The following is a 15,911-nucleotide window of genomic DNA, read 5'->3' on the forward strand; positions in this document are numbered from 1 at the left end:
TATGTCCTGAGAAATACAATACACCTAAAATACAAGACAAGTATTAAATAGCTATTACGACTATGTTCAAGTTTATTACTATTTATTTTAAAAATTTGTTTCTATTTTTTTAGTTACACTTTATTCACTTTGTATCCCAGCTGTAGCCTCCGGCCCCATCCCCTCCCAATCCCCCTCCCTCCTCTTCTCTGATGCCCCCCCCCCCCAGTCCAATGATAGGGGAGGTCCTCCTCCCTTTCCATCTGACCATAGTCTATCAGGTCTCATCAGGACTGGCTTTTATGTCTTCCTTTGTGGACTGGTAAGGGTGCTCTCCCCTCAGGTGGAGGTGATTAAAGAGCCAGCCCATGATTTCATGTCAGAGATCGTCCCTGGTCCTATTATTGGGGAACCCTCTTGGATATTGAGCTGCCTGGGGTACTTCTTTGCAGGGGTTATAAGTTATCTCCATGCATGGTCCTTGTTTAAGTGTATCAGTCTCAGAAAAGACCACTGTGCCCAGATTTTTTGGTTCTGTTGCTCCCCTTCTGGAGTTCCTGTTCCCTTCAGGTTTTTCTGTCTCCCCCTTTTTTCATAAGATTCCCTGCACACTGCACAAAGTCTGGTTACGCATCTCGACATATGCTTTGATACCCTGCTGGTTGGAGTATTTCAGAGGTCCTCTGTGATAGGTTTCTGTCCTGTTGCCTATTTTCTCCCTATTCTGATGTCTGTCTCATTTGCCTTTCTGAATGAAGATGGAACATCTTACCCAGGATCCTCCTACAGATTGGAAAAGGATCTTCACCAACCCTATATCTGACAGAGGGCTAATATCCAGAATATATAAAGAACTAAAGAAGTTAAACAGCAACAAATCAAATAAACCAATAAAAATGGGGTACAGAGCTAAGCAGAGAATTCTCAATAAGCAACATGAAAGGCAGAGAAACACTTAGGGAAATGCTCAACATCCTTAGTCATAAGGGAAATGTAATCAAAACGACCCTGAGATTTCACCTTATACCCGTCAGAATGACTAAGATAAAAAACTCAAGTGACAACTCATGCTGGAGAAGATGTGGAGAAAGAGGATCCTTCCTCCATTGCTGATGGGAATGTAAACTTGTACAACCACTTTGGAAATCAATCTGGCACTTTCTCAGACAATTGGGAATAGTGCTACCTCAAGACCCAGCTATACCATCCTAGGCATACATACAAAAGTTGCTCAAGTATACAACGAGGACATTTGTTCAACCATGTTCATAGCAGCTTTATTTGTAATAGCCAGAAGCTGGAAACAACCTATATGTCCCTCAGTTAAGGAATGGATACAGAAATTGTGGTACATTTACACAATGGAATACTACTCAGCAATTAAAACAAAGACATCATGAAATTTGCAGGAAAATGGTGGGAACTGGAAAAGATCATCCTGAGTAAGGTATCCCAGAAGCAAAAAGACACACATGGTATATACTCACTTATAAGTGGATATTAAACATGAATAGGATAATCATACTAAAATCTGTACACCTAAGGAACTAATCAAGAAGGAGGATCCCAGGTATGTTCAAGTTTCTTAAAGAGGATATAAATAAATCCATTAATGAAATCTGTGAAAATAAAATGAACAGTGAAATAAATTGATGAAAGGAGTTCAACAAATGATAGTATAAATGAAACACTAAAAAAGCTCTAAACTGGCCTGATCTGCCTAACCCACCTGGGACACAGAGCCAGCAGAGCTAGCATAAGTGAGCTATATGTAGACCAAACCATCATCCATCATCCCAAGGAAGCCCAAGAGGCATGAGAAACAATCAGTCTACTACTGACCCACCTGGACAAACCTCTAAAGCCACCAGAACCATCAGAGGGGTGCACCCAGCATAGCCAGGAGATGCCTTCAGAACCTCAGAAACATTCAGGTTCTCCTAAGGCTCAGATCCCAGAGTCAAAAATAAGGTCATTTAAATGGCTAAGGGCCAGATTAAGAACACGGTCAACAAGGGCCAGAGCAATATGGCATCACCAGCGCCCCTACAGCAGGCCTAGAACATTCTAACACAGCCAAAGCACAAGAGGATGACATTAAATACAATCCTATGAAGATGGTCTTTGAAAAAGGAAATGAATAAATCGCTTAAAGAAGTCCAGGAAAACACAGTGTTCAAGACATGAAAATAAAAATAGAAGTAATAAAGAAAAAAAAAACCTGATGAAATCCTGGGGATGGAAAACTTAGGGAAGAAAACAGTAACTACAGAAAGCCTATAATATCAGGAAAACCGAACAGCTTTCTACCCAGTGATGACTGGGTCAGGGAAGAAATAAAGAAATTAAAGACTTTCTAGAATTCAATGAAAATTAAGCCACTACATACCCAAATGTATGGGACACAATGAAAACAGTTCTAAGAGGTGAGTTCATAACACTAAGCTCTTTCACAAAGAAGTTGGAGAGATATTATACTAGCAATTTAAGAGCACACCTGAACATGCTAGAAGAAAAAGAAGCATCTTCACTAAAGTAAGTGGCAGGAAATTATCAAACTCAGGGCTGAAATCAATAATTAGAAAGAAAGAGAACAATACAATGAATAAACAAAACCAAGACCTGGTTCCTAGAGAAAATAAACAAGATTGACAAGCCCTTTGCCAAACCAACCAAAAGGCAGAGAGCGAATCTAAAAATTAAAAACTCAGAATTGAAAAAGGGGGGATAACAATAGATACTGACAAAATCCAGAGAATCATTAGTTCTTATTTCAAAAGATTTTCCATAACATGCAAATATGTAAATTAAATGATTGGTTTTCTTTATAGGTATCACGTACCAAGCTTAAATCATGATCAAATAAACAATTAAAATAGACCTATAACCCCTTAGGAAATAGAAACAGTCATTAGAATTCTCTAAACATACATACATATATATATATATATATATATATATATATATATATATATATATATACATCCTTGGGCCAGATATTTTAGTACAGAATTCTACCAGACTTTCAAAGAAGAGGTAACACAATACTCCTCAAACTATTCCATGAAATATAAACAAAAGTCACCTTTCTAAACTCATTCTATGAGGCCACAGTATACATGATAACTAAACCACACAAACACCCAACAAAGAAAGAGATTTTCAGACCAATCTCCCTTATAAACATTGATGCAAAAATATTCAATAAAATACTTACACATCAAATCTTAGACTATTAAAAATATCATCCATCATGATCAATTAGGCTTCATCCCAGGGATGCAGGTGTGTTTTAACATAAGAACATTGATCAATGTAATTCACCATATAAAGGAACTAAAGAAATAAAAAGATCATCTCACTAGATGTTGAAAAAGCATTTGATAAAATCCAACACCCCTTCAGGTCAAAAGTCTTGGAAAGGTCAGGAATGTAGGGCACATAGCTAAGCACAATAAAGGCAATATATAGCAGGCCAATAGCATACAGTAAGTTAAATGGAGAAAAACTTAAAGCAATTCCACTGAAATCAGGGACAATACAAGGCTGCCTACTCTCTCTGTATCTCTTAAGTACAGTACATGAATTTCTAGCTAGAACAATCAGAAAACTGAAGGAGATCAAGGGATGCAAATTTGAAAGGAAGAAGTAAAAGTATTGCTAGTAACAGATGATATTATAGTATACATAACTGACTCCAAAAACCTTAACAGAGAACTTCTATAGCTGATAAACATCTTCAGGAAAGCAGCTGGATACAAAATCAACTTTAAAAAAAATCAATACCCCTTCCCTCCTTTAAACTATAAATGGGCTGAGAAGAAATTAGGGGAACAACACCCTTCACAATAGCCACAAATAATATAAAATGTCTGTTGTAACTCTAAACAAGCAAGTGAAAGACTTGTATGAGAAGAACCTCATGTCCTTTGAGAAAGACATTGAAGAAGATGGAGGGATCTCTCTTACTCATGGATCAGTAGGATTAACATAATAAAAATAGTTATCTTACCAAAAGTTTATAGTCAATCAAAATTCTGGTACAATTCTTTACAGGTCTTGAAAGAGCAATTCTCAATTTCATATGAAAAAAATTAAAGACCCAGGATAGCTAAAACAATTCTGTATAATAAAAGAACTTCTGGAGGTATTAACATATGTGATTTCAAGCTATATTATAGAGTAATAGTGATAAAAACCACATGGTATTGGCATAAAAACAGACAGGTTATTCAATAGAATCCAATCAAAGAACCAGAAAAAAATCCACACACACCTATGGACACCTGATTTTTGACAAAGAAGCTAAAACCATACAATGGCAAAAAGAAAGCATCTTCAGCAAATAGTATTGCTCTAACTGGATGTCCAGATCTTTTACTTTAGAGAAAATTCCAGTCCAAGTGGATCAAAGACCTCAACATAAACCTAGATATACTAAATCTATTAGAAGAAAACCCTGAATCTTATTGGCATTGGAGGCAATTTTCTGAGAACACCAACAGCTCAGGCTCTAAGACAAACTATCAATAAATGGGACCTCAAGATACTGAAAAGTTTCTGTAAAGCAAAAGACCTTGTCAACAGAACAAAAGGATACACTACAGATTAGGAACCAACCCTACATCTGACAGAGGGCTAATATTCAGAATATATAAATAATTCAAGAAATTAAACACAAAACAAATAACCCAATTAAAAAATGGGGTACAGAGCTTACAGAGAATTCTCAATAGAGGAATATCGGATAGCAGAGAAACATTTAAAGAAATGCCCAACATACTTAGTCATTAGGGAAATGCAAATCAAAATGACTCTGAGATTCCATCTTATACCCATTAGAATGGCTAAGATCAAACACTGAAGAAATGACATATCCTGGAGAGGTTGTGGAGAAAGGGGAACCCTCCTCCATTGCCGGTGGAAATGTAAACTTGTACAACCACTTTGAAAATCAATCAGGTGCTTTCTCAGAAAACTGGGAATAGTGGTATAGACCCAGCTCTACTACTCTTGGGCATATACCCAAAATATGCTCCACTGTACTACAAGAACATTTGTTCAGCTATGTTTTTATCAGCTTTACTCATAATAGCCAAAATTTTGAATAACCTAAATATCCCTTAACCAAAGAATGGATAAAGAAACTGTGGCACATTTACACAATGGAATACTACTCAGCTATCATATGAAAGGGGAGGAGGTCCTCCCCTATCAGTGGACTTGGAAAGGGTCAGGGAGGAGATGAGGGAGGGAGGGTGGGATTGGGGAGGGAATGAGGGATACAGCTGGGATACAGAATTAACAAAATGTAACTAATTAGAAAAATAAAATTAAAAAAATAAAAAAAAAAACAAGGAAATCATGAAACTTTCAGGCAAATGGATGGAACTAGAAAAAATCATCCTGAGTGGGATAACCTATACCCATAAAGAAACACATGAATATTTATATGTACTCACTTATAATAGGACATTAGTCAAATAATACAGGATAACCCTGCTACAATCCAAAGACCCAAAGAAGATAAGTAACAAAGAGGGCCCAAGGGAGGATTCTTGAATTCCACGTAGAAGCATAAATAGAATGGATGTAGAATGTAGAAGAAGAAAGGGAATTGGGGTTGGGGAAGAGGGTATGGGGAGGAGAATGAGCGTGGGTATCAGATGTGAGGAGAGCAGGGTTGGTAGGTGAGAGAGCAGGGACAGAGAAGGGAAACCAATGGATAAGAACATCTCTGAGACAAGCTAGAGACTCATGACTGTGTAGGCTTCTGGGAGGTTAAGAGGGTGTCTCCAGATGAGACTTTCTGCTGCAGAGGACATGAAGAGTGAGGGGTCCACCTTTTAGCCAGGTGAGACTTCCAGTGGAGGGAGGTTGACAGCAACCCACCTACAAAATCTTTGACCCCAAATCAACCCTGCCTACAGGATATACAGAAATAAAGATAGAGCAGAGAAAGAGTGAATGGCTAACCAATGACTGGCCCAGCCTGAGACCCAGCCCATAGGTAAAAAACAAGCCCTGACACTATTAATGATACTCTGCTATGTTTGCAGACAGGAGCTTAGGTGGTATGACTGTCCTCTGAGAAGCTCTACCCAGCATCCGAATAAAACAGATGCTAAGACCCACAGCCAAACAGTAGATGGACCTAGGGGAGTCTTGTGGAAGAGTGTGGGGAAGGATAGAAGGTTCCCTGGTAGGAGGGGGGCACAAAAATCCCTCAAGAATAAACAGTATCAACTAACCTAGGCTCATAGGAGCGTACAGAGACTGAAGAACAAGCCAAAGGGCAGGACTGGACCTAGGCCCATGACATATGTAACTAATGGACAGCTTTGTCTTCAAGTGGGTTTTCTAGCAACAAGAGAAACATGTGTGGTATCTGACATGGACTCAGTTGCCTGATTTTGGATCACTTTACCCAAGCTGGGCTGTCTTTCCTGGACTTAATAGAAGAGGATGTACTAAGTCCTCATGTGATTTGATGGACCGGGATAAGTTTGTTAGGGAGGGATCTTCTTTTCTGAGAAGAAGAGGAATGTCGACAGGAGGAAGAGGGTGGGAAGATGGGACCAGGAGGAGAGGAAGGAGGAATCTGTGTTTGGGCTATAAACTAAATAAATGCATAAATTTATTAAAAACAACTCTAAACTGAAGGAAAACTATAAATCAAAGTTTAGGCAATAAAAAAAAACTCAGGTAATGAAGAAATCCAACTCAAAGGTAGAGAAAACATTTTCAACAAAATTATAGGAGAAAAGCTCCCCAACCTTAAGAGGTAGGAAGAGGAGAATATAAAGTTGCAAAAATCATACAGAACACAAAATAGACTGGACCAGAAAAGAAAGTCTCTACCGAGCCCCGAGCCCCTACTCTCCTGCTCCCTGCCCCCCTACTCCCTGCCCCCTACCCCCTGCTTCCTGGCACATGATGATCAAAATACTATATGTACGGAACAAGGAAAGAGTTTTAAAAGCTGCAAGGGAAAAGACCAAGTAAGATATTAAGGCAGACCTATAAGAATTACACTTGTCTTCTCAATGGAGACTCTAAAAGCCAAAGGGGCCTGAATACGTTCTACATACTCTAAGAGACCACAGATGTCAGATCAGACTATTATACAAAGAAGGACTTTTAATCATAGTACACAGAAAAAATTAATTCCATGATAAAACCAAATTTAAGCAGCATGTATCTATAAATTGATCTCTACATGCTACATAAGGCATTAGAAAGAAAACTTCAACCAGAAGGGTTAATCACACCTAAGAAAACATAGGGAATAAATAATCCGAGACTAGAAAATCAAAAGGAGGTGGTGGAAAACCCACATCATAACAACACTGCTCACTGATAACTCTCACTGTCACTAGTCTCAATTCCAAAACAAAACCAAAAAAACAAAACAGAACAACAACAACCACAACAACAATAGCTAAGAGAAAAGATCTAAAACCAGGTATAATTTAAAACAAAATTATAAAGTCTTTCTAGAATTGAATGAAGATGAATACACAACATACCTGGACTTAGGAAACACAATGAAAGCAGTTCTAAGTAGTTCATAGTACTCTGGGAATTTGCTCTAATATTTTGACTCTTGCTTATTCTCGGGCTTTAAATGCCTATGCTGCCCTGCACAAACCGAACAGAATTCACAATCAACCACACTGCATGAACTACACTGACTGAAGTGATCACCAAATGACTGACTCTCCTTGCACTGCTCTTAAGTAGACTGTCTCTCCTGTCCTTGTAAGAGGCATATCCTATCTCTGACTCATTCTGACAATTTTTTCTCTTTTTTATCATTTTTTTCTTCCCCTCAGTCAGACAACATTGTTTAGGGTTAAAGGTATGTTTATATTCCAGCCAGTAAGATTAAAGGTGTGTATTCCAGCCCCAGCAGGATCATAATAGAGGATTAAAATTCCTCTATGTATTTCCCCATTAAGTAAAGTCGAAGTGGAACAAAGACCTCAACATAAAACCAGACACACTAAATCTGTTAGAAGAAAAAGTGGGGAACAGCCTGGAACTCATTGGCACAGGAGATAACTTCATGAACAGACCACCAACAGCACAAGCTCTAAGAGCAACAATCAACAAATGGGACCTCATGAAGCTGAAAAGCTTCCATAAAGCAAAGGACACCATCATCAAAACAAAATGACAGCCTACAGACTGGAAAAGAATCTTCACCAACGCTTTATCTGACAGAGGGCTAATATCCAGTATGTATAAAGAACTACAGAAGCTGAAAAGCAACAAACCAAGTAATCCAATTAAAAAAATAGGGAACAGAGCTAAACAGAGAATTCTCCATAGAGGAATATCAAATGGCAGAGAAACACTTAAAGAAATGCTCAACCTCATTAGCCATCAGGGAAATGGAAATCAAAAGAACCCTGAGATTTAACCTGACACACATCAGAATGGCTAAGATGAAAAACTCAAGTGACAACACATGCTGGAAAGGTTGTGGAGAAAGGGGAACCCTTCTCCATTGCTGGTGGGAATGTAAACTGGTACAACCACTTTGGAAGTCAATCTGGCACTTTCTCAAACAATTAGGAATAGTGCTTCCTCAAGACCCAGCTATACCACTGCTAGGTATATACCCAAAATTTGCTCAAGTACACAACAAGGACATTTGCTCAACCATGTTTGTAGCAGCTTTATTTGTAATAGCCAGAACCTGGAAACAACCCAGATGTCCATCAACAGAGGAATGGATATAGAAATTGTGGTACTACAATAGAATACTACTCAGCAATCAAAAACAAGGAAATCATGAAAATTTCAGGCAAATGGTGGGATCTAGAAATGATCATCCTGAGTGAAGTATCCCAGAAGCAGAAAGACAAGCATGGTATATACTTGCTTATATAGACCTACAAGATATGATAAACATAATGAAATCTATACAACTAAAGAAGATAATAAAGAAAGCAGACACAGGGTAAGATGATCAATCCTCACTTAGAAAGACAAATGGGATGTGTATTGAACGTATGACAGGAGTCTACCGCAGAAAGCATCTAAAAGACTTACCTAAGGTTTCAAAGCAGATACTAAGACTCATAACCAAACCTTCAGCAGAATACAGGGAATCATATGAAAGAAGAGGAGTTAGTATGACGTGGAAAGGATAGAAGCTCCACAAGGACCAAATATTTCTGGGCACAGGGTCTTTTCTGAGACTGACACTCATCCAAGGACCATGTATGGATATAACCTAGAACCTCTGCTCGGATGTAGCCCGTGGTAACCAATTAGTTTCCCATGGTAAGGGGAACAAGGACTATTTCTGACAGGAACTCAATGGCAGGCTCTTTGGCCTTCCCACCCACCAAGGGAGGAGCAGTCCTGTTAGGCCACAGAGGAGGACTTTGCAGCCAGTCCTGAAGATACCTGATAAAACAGGGTCAGATGAAAGAGGAGGAGGTCCTCCCCAATCGGTGGACTTGGAAAGGGGCAGGGAGGAGATGAGGGAGGAAGAGTGAGATTGGGAGGGAATGAGGGAGCTGGATACAGCTGGGGTACAGAGTTAACAAAATGTAACTAATAATAAAAAATATAAAATAAAATGAAAAAAATCATATAGTTTAACTATTACAAAAAAAAAACAATTATCAATCCCACAATATTAACAGTTCCAATGTCCTTATGAAGATCTGTTGATGCAATGAGCCTTTTTAACTGCAGTCCTGATCATCTATCCTTCAACAAAGGTCTATCAAGATTTTCTAGTCTGCCGGCCTGATTAACAATATGTCCTTCTTTGGATAGTTTTTTGAGTTGTCCAGGAAGATCAGCTTTCTGTTTCAATTGTCTTGCAGTCTTTTTGTGTCTCTTTCTTTCTTGAGTCACACTTCTTAAGTGGAAGCTTCTATTACTCAGAATGGATCTTCATGAATTTTGATGGAGCCCAGCTTCTTCCAAAACCTATAGAAATATAGGCAAAATCTCGTCTTCGAAGTAACACATTCCCTGATTTTCATTCTGATGTTAAAACTTCTTTGAAGTATACAGGTTCATCTAATTTGGCATTTTTCCCCTACAATCCAGTCTTTCAGCAGCTATTATTCCTGCCTCATTGGCATTCAAAACATTTAAAGTTAATAAAGCATTATTCAGTCTATTTCTGGGAGTTCTTTTAAGTCATTAACCCTTCTTTTATAGCTATATACTTTCCTCTTAGACTACTTTCAAGGTGTCAAGGTGTTTTCATTTTCATTATTTTTTATAAACTGTATTGATTGGTTGATTGATTCTTTGACTCATTCATCATTCAGTAATCAGGTTGTTTTAATATCCTTAAGTTTGTATATTTATTAATGATTATTTTGGTATCAATTAATAGTTTTATTTCATGTCCAGGTGGGATATAAGGAATGATTTTAGTCTTTTTCAATTGTAATGATTTGTTTTGTGTGCCAGTATTTTACCTATTTTAGAAAAACTTTTATCTCACATGTGCTACTAAATAGAATGAGCTTTCTTTGGTTTGGGGGTTAAAATATTCTGTAAACATCTGTTAGGTCCATTTGATCTATGATGTCAATTAATTTTTATGTTTCTCTCCTTATTTTTTTTTTGTTGTTGTTGCTCAGAGGACCTGTCCAGATGATTGTAGAAAATGGAAGGTTAGGGGGCAGAGCCAAGATGGCGACTAGCATACACAGTTTCTGAGCGGTGGGATACCTGAACTTCTGAGTTGGTGAATGGAAGGACCTCTAACCCAGGAAAACCACTGTGAGGCTTTCTAAACAACAGGGAAAATCCCAGGAGGTGAAAACTTTGGTCTCAGGTCACCCGAGGACTTGTTTGGGGAAGGAGAGAACCGATCCTTTGATCTTGCGGCACTCCCCTCCCCCAGACCTCCTTCCTCCTCGGCACAGAGGACTCATCTTTCTCAGCACAGACCTAACTGCCTGGGGTATACAGCCGCTGAGGCAGAGCCCCAAGCACTTTAGTGGCAGGCAAAAGCCAGCAGTAAGTGTCCCAGAGTCCCAGATTTGCGCAGCGGCTGCACCATCCTCCCAGGGGCTGAATCTGCTAGACGCCATACTAGCTCCACAGGATCACCATCACTGATGGTACGGCCCGCCCAATCCCACAGTGACAGAGAATACGCTATATACTCACCAAAACCAGGCAGAAACGTCATACAACCTGGACACACCAGGCGCTGGGCCTCCCAAGCTTGGAGAGCACAACAAAGAGACCCCAGGACTTCCCAGAAAGCATTGGGACTAGCGACCCAGTCTCCAGTTACAGCGGGACATGGCGGCGGAGCAGCACTGAACTGGCGGGGCACCACAGCCCTCCAGTTTAAGACTAACCAGGGCCAAACCAGAGAACAGAGAGCCTGGTTACCCCATCCCTGCTGATGTGACCACCCTGAAATCTCCAGCTGCAGCAAGACCTCAGAACCTGGCAGTGACAGCAGCACAGAACTGGCGGAGCACATCAAAGAAGCAGGGCCAAACCAGAGAGCAGAGAGCCCCAGATACCATGATCTCTGCCAAGTGACCTGCCTGTAAGTGAGTGCACCCTTGAGAATCTGCAGTTCCCCAGATCCTGGGTCCTTCTAAATCAGAAGCCAGGCATCGAACCCCCCTCCCACCCACATACCCACTTTGGGAAACAGAGGGGCACTAGGGACATTGAAGTTCCTGCCCTGTGGGTCTAATTGAGGAGTTAAGGCAGTTAATGCCAGAAATTGCGCTGCAATCATCATTAGCGCCTGCGACATATACAGTGCAGAGCCCCTCCCACACACTCAAGGGTTCAACATTAGCCATCACCCTGTCTGTCCCTCGAGACACACGTCCACACACACTTACACACACAGACACACACACACACTTGCATTTGCCCCGTTTGCACCTGCGTACTTTCCTCCCACAGGTACAGCTAGTCCTCAGCACACGCTGAGAGTTCTCAGCTTCCTGAAGAACTCTCCCGACACCAGAGAGAGACAGCACCAGTCTGATCTGCAGAACCCAAAAACAAACAGGGAAGGTTTTAGATAAGCCAATGGCCAGGGGTAGGCGAAAGAACACTTCCAACATAAATCAGGACATCATGACTTCACCAGCAAACCCCAAAATCGATGGATACTCCAATTCAGCAGAAGCACAGGAAAATGATTTTAAAGCCATGCTTGCCCAATTATTTGAGGCTCATAAGGAGGAAATGAACAAGTCTTTCAAAGAGATGGCCAGTCAATTGGATGCAAAGAAAGAAGAAATAGACAATATCCTTAAAGAAACACAGGCAAACATAGCCAAACAAATAGATACACAAGTAGAGGAAAAATTAGTGGCATATAAGAAGGAAATGAAAAAAGAAATAGAGGCCATCGTAGAGAGACAGGAATCCAAATTCAAACACATGAAAGAAATGATGCAAGGCATGAAAACAGAATTAGAATCAATAAAGAAAACACAAAATGAGAAAACCCTTGAGCTGGAGAACTTGGAGAAAAGATCAGGAACCACAAAAGTAAGCATCACCAACAGAATATAAGAGATGGAAGAGAGAATCTCTGGAGCTGAAGACACACTTGCAGAAATGGATACTTCTCTCAAAGAAAAAGTAAAATCAGAAAAGTTCCAATCACAAAATATCCAAGAAATCAAGGATGCTATGAAAAGACAAAATCTAAGAATAATAGGAATTGATTAAAAAGAAGACTCCAGGCTCCAAGTTCCAGAAAATATTTTCAAGAAAATCATAGAAGAAAATTTTCCCAACTTAAAGAAAGGGATGTCCATAAATATACAAGAGGCCTACAGAACTCCAAATAGACTAGACCAGAAAAGAAACACATCACGTCACATCATAGTCAAAACACTAATTCTACAGAACAAAGAAAAGATATTAAAAACAGCAAGGGAAAAAGACCAAGTAACATATGAAGGTAGACCTATCAGAATCACACCTGACTTCTCATCAGAAACTATGAAAGCCAGAAGGGCCTGGGCAAGTGTCATGGAGACTCTAAGAGATCACAAATGTCAACCCAGACTACTATACCCTGCAAAGCTTTCAATCAACATAGATGGAGAAAACAAAATATTCCATGACAAAACTAAATTTACACAATATCTACACAGCAAACCAACCCTACAGAAGATACTAGAAGGAAAACTCCAATCCAATGAAAACAAATTCACCCAAGAAAACAGGGCATACAGATAATATCCCAACAAAAATGAAAAGAAAACAAGCAATGAAACAGGGTTAGATCACCGACTCCATTACAAAAGGAACTAACATGCATTGGTCACTATTATCTATCAATATCAATGGACTCAACTCACCAATAAAAAGACACAGGCTAACAGAATGGTTAAGGAAACAGGATCCAACATTCTGTTACATCCAAGAAACACACCTATGCAACAAAGATAAGCACTACCTCAGAGTAAAGGGCTGGAAAACCAGTTTTTCAAGCAAATGGTTCCAGAAAACAAGCTGGAGTAGCCATCCTAATATCTAATAAAATAGACTTTCAACCCAAGTTAATCAAAAAAGATAAGGAGGGCCACTATATTCTCATCAAAGGAAAAATCCACCAAGAGGACATCACAATCTTGAATATCTATGCCCCAAATACAGGAGCACCGACATTCGTAAATGAAACATTATTAAAGCTTAAATCATACATTGATCCTAATACCTTAATAGTGGGAGACTTCAACACTCCACTCTCACCAAGGGACAGATCAACTAGACAGACACCAAATAGGGAAATAAAAGCACTCACAGAATCCCTAAATCAAATGGACCTAATAGACAGATCGCGTTTCACCCAAACTCAAAAGAGTACACCTTCTTTTCAGCACCGCATGGAACCTTTTCCAAAATAGACCATATAGTGGTCACAAAGCAAGCCTCAACAGATACAAAAGAATTGAAATAATCCCTTGTATACTATCTGACCACCATGGACTAAAGCTAGACATCAACAACAACAGAAACAACAAAAAGCCGACACGCACATGGAAACTTACTACCCAATGACAGCTGGGTTAAGGAAGAAATAAAGAAAGAAATTAATTGGAGCAAAGTATCAGAGCATCAAAATTCTTAACCTCTTAACATAAAATGCATTGGATTAGAATTCTATGAAGCAGGGGCATGCATGCAAACATGACAGTAACAGATACATTAGTAATGCAGGGATATCAAATCTTCCTCTATAAGCCACCACTAATTCTTAAAATAATAACTGTTTTCTTTCCTTGAACTGAAAAGTGGAGTTGTCCTATAGCAAAGTACGCCTCTGACTCTTTGCAGAAACAGTTCCAGCCAACGGACATCAACTCTGATCATCAGCTAGTATTTTGCAAGACATTTTTATGTTCCATAGAACTACTGTGCTCTTAAGGAAAACTAATACACAGAGCTAAGTGTGTATTTCCCTTCCCTTTGAGACATGTTCCATAGGAAGATGTTAAAAGGGTTAAATTACAAAGCTAAGACGCAGGTCAATCTATAGTTTCTTGCACCTGCATGAATGGACCTTGTGTGAGCACACTGAAAACCATGTAAATTAACTTCAGTAATTAAGAACAAAGCAAATGTGATACAACTTGAAAGTCACCATAATAAAGTGCATTATTGTAATTCAATTAATGTGTAAGTAAAACGTTAAAAGTTAAAAGTTAAGATGGTGAGCATTTTAAAATATTTTGTAGTTAGAAATACAAATGAGAATTGCAGGTACATGGTTTTATGTTTGGAAAGTGATTTTTTGCTCTGTTACAAGGGAGATCAGCATCAGTTGAGGAGAGATCTTGAAGAAATTTTGGTAATTCCTGTGAAAAATGGCGTTGAAACATTTGAACTTGGAAAACATAAAATTCTTATTAAAGCACAATTCCTTATTCTAAAAAATTCTAAAAAAAAAAGACTTCCTAGAATTCAATGAAAAGTGGACTTTTCATTGAAGTTGGGTATGTTGAAGGCACAACATACCCAAATTTATGGGACACATTGAAAGCAGTGCTCAGGGGAAATTTTATAGCACTAAGTGCCTGCAAGAAGAAATTTGTAACATCACATACAAACAACTTAATGGCCCAACTGAAAAACCTAGAAAAAAAAGCAGATACACTCAAGAGGAGCAGACGGCTAGAAATAATCAAACTAAGGGCTGAAATCAATCAATTAGAAACAAATAAAACTATCCAAAGAATCAATGAAACAAAAAGCTGGCTCTTTGAGAAAATCAACAAGATAGACAAACCCTTAGCCAAACTAACTAAAAAGCAGAGAGAAACTATCCAGATCAGCAAAATCATAAATGAAGATGGGGACATAACCACGGACACTGAGGAAATCCAAACAATTATTAGGTCATACTACAAAAGCCTATATGCCACAAAATTTGAAAATCTAAATGAAATGGATAATTTTCTTGAAAGATTCCATCTACCAAAACTAAGTCAAGATCAGGTAGAAAGACTGAATAGCCCTATATCTCCCAAGGAAATCGAAGCAGTCATTAACAGTCTCCCCTCCAAAAAAAGCCCTGGACCAGATGGCTTCAGCATAGAATTCTACAAGACCTTCAGAGAAGTGCTAACTCCAATTCTCCTCAAGCTATTCCACAAAATAGAAACAGAAGGAACACTACCAAACTCATTTTATGAAGCCACAGTCACCTTGATACCTAAACCACACAAAGACCCAACAAAAAAAGAGAACTTCAGGCCTATCTCTCTTATGAACATTGACACAAAAATACTCAATAAAATACTTGCAAACCGAATCCAAGAACATATCAAAGATATCATCCACCATGACCAAGTAGGCTTCATCCCCGGCATGCATCAATGTAATCCACTACATAAAAAACTGAAGGAGAAAAACCACATGATCATCTCCTTAGATCCCGAAATAGCATT

This window comes from Meriones unguiculatus, chromosome 7 (assembly GCF_030254825.1).
Source record: "Meriones unguiculatus strain TT.TT164.6M chromosome 7, Bangor_MerUng_6.1, whole genome shotgun sequence".
NCBI classification, from domain to species: Eukaryota; Metazoa; Chordata; class Mammalia; order Rodentia; family Muridae; genus Meriones; species Meriones unguiculatus.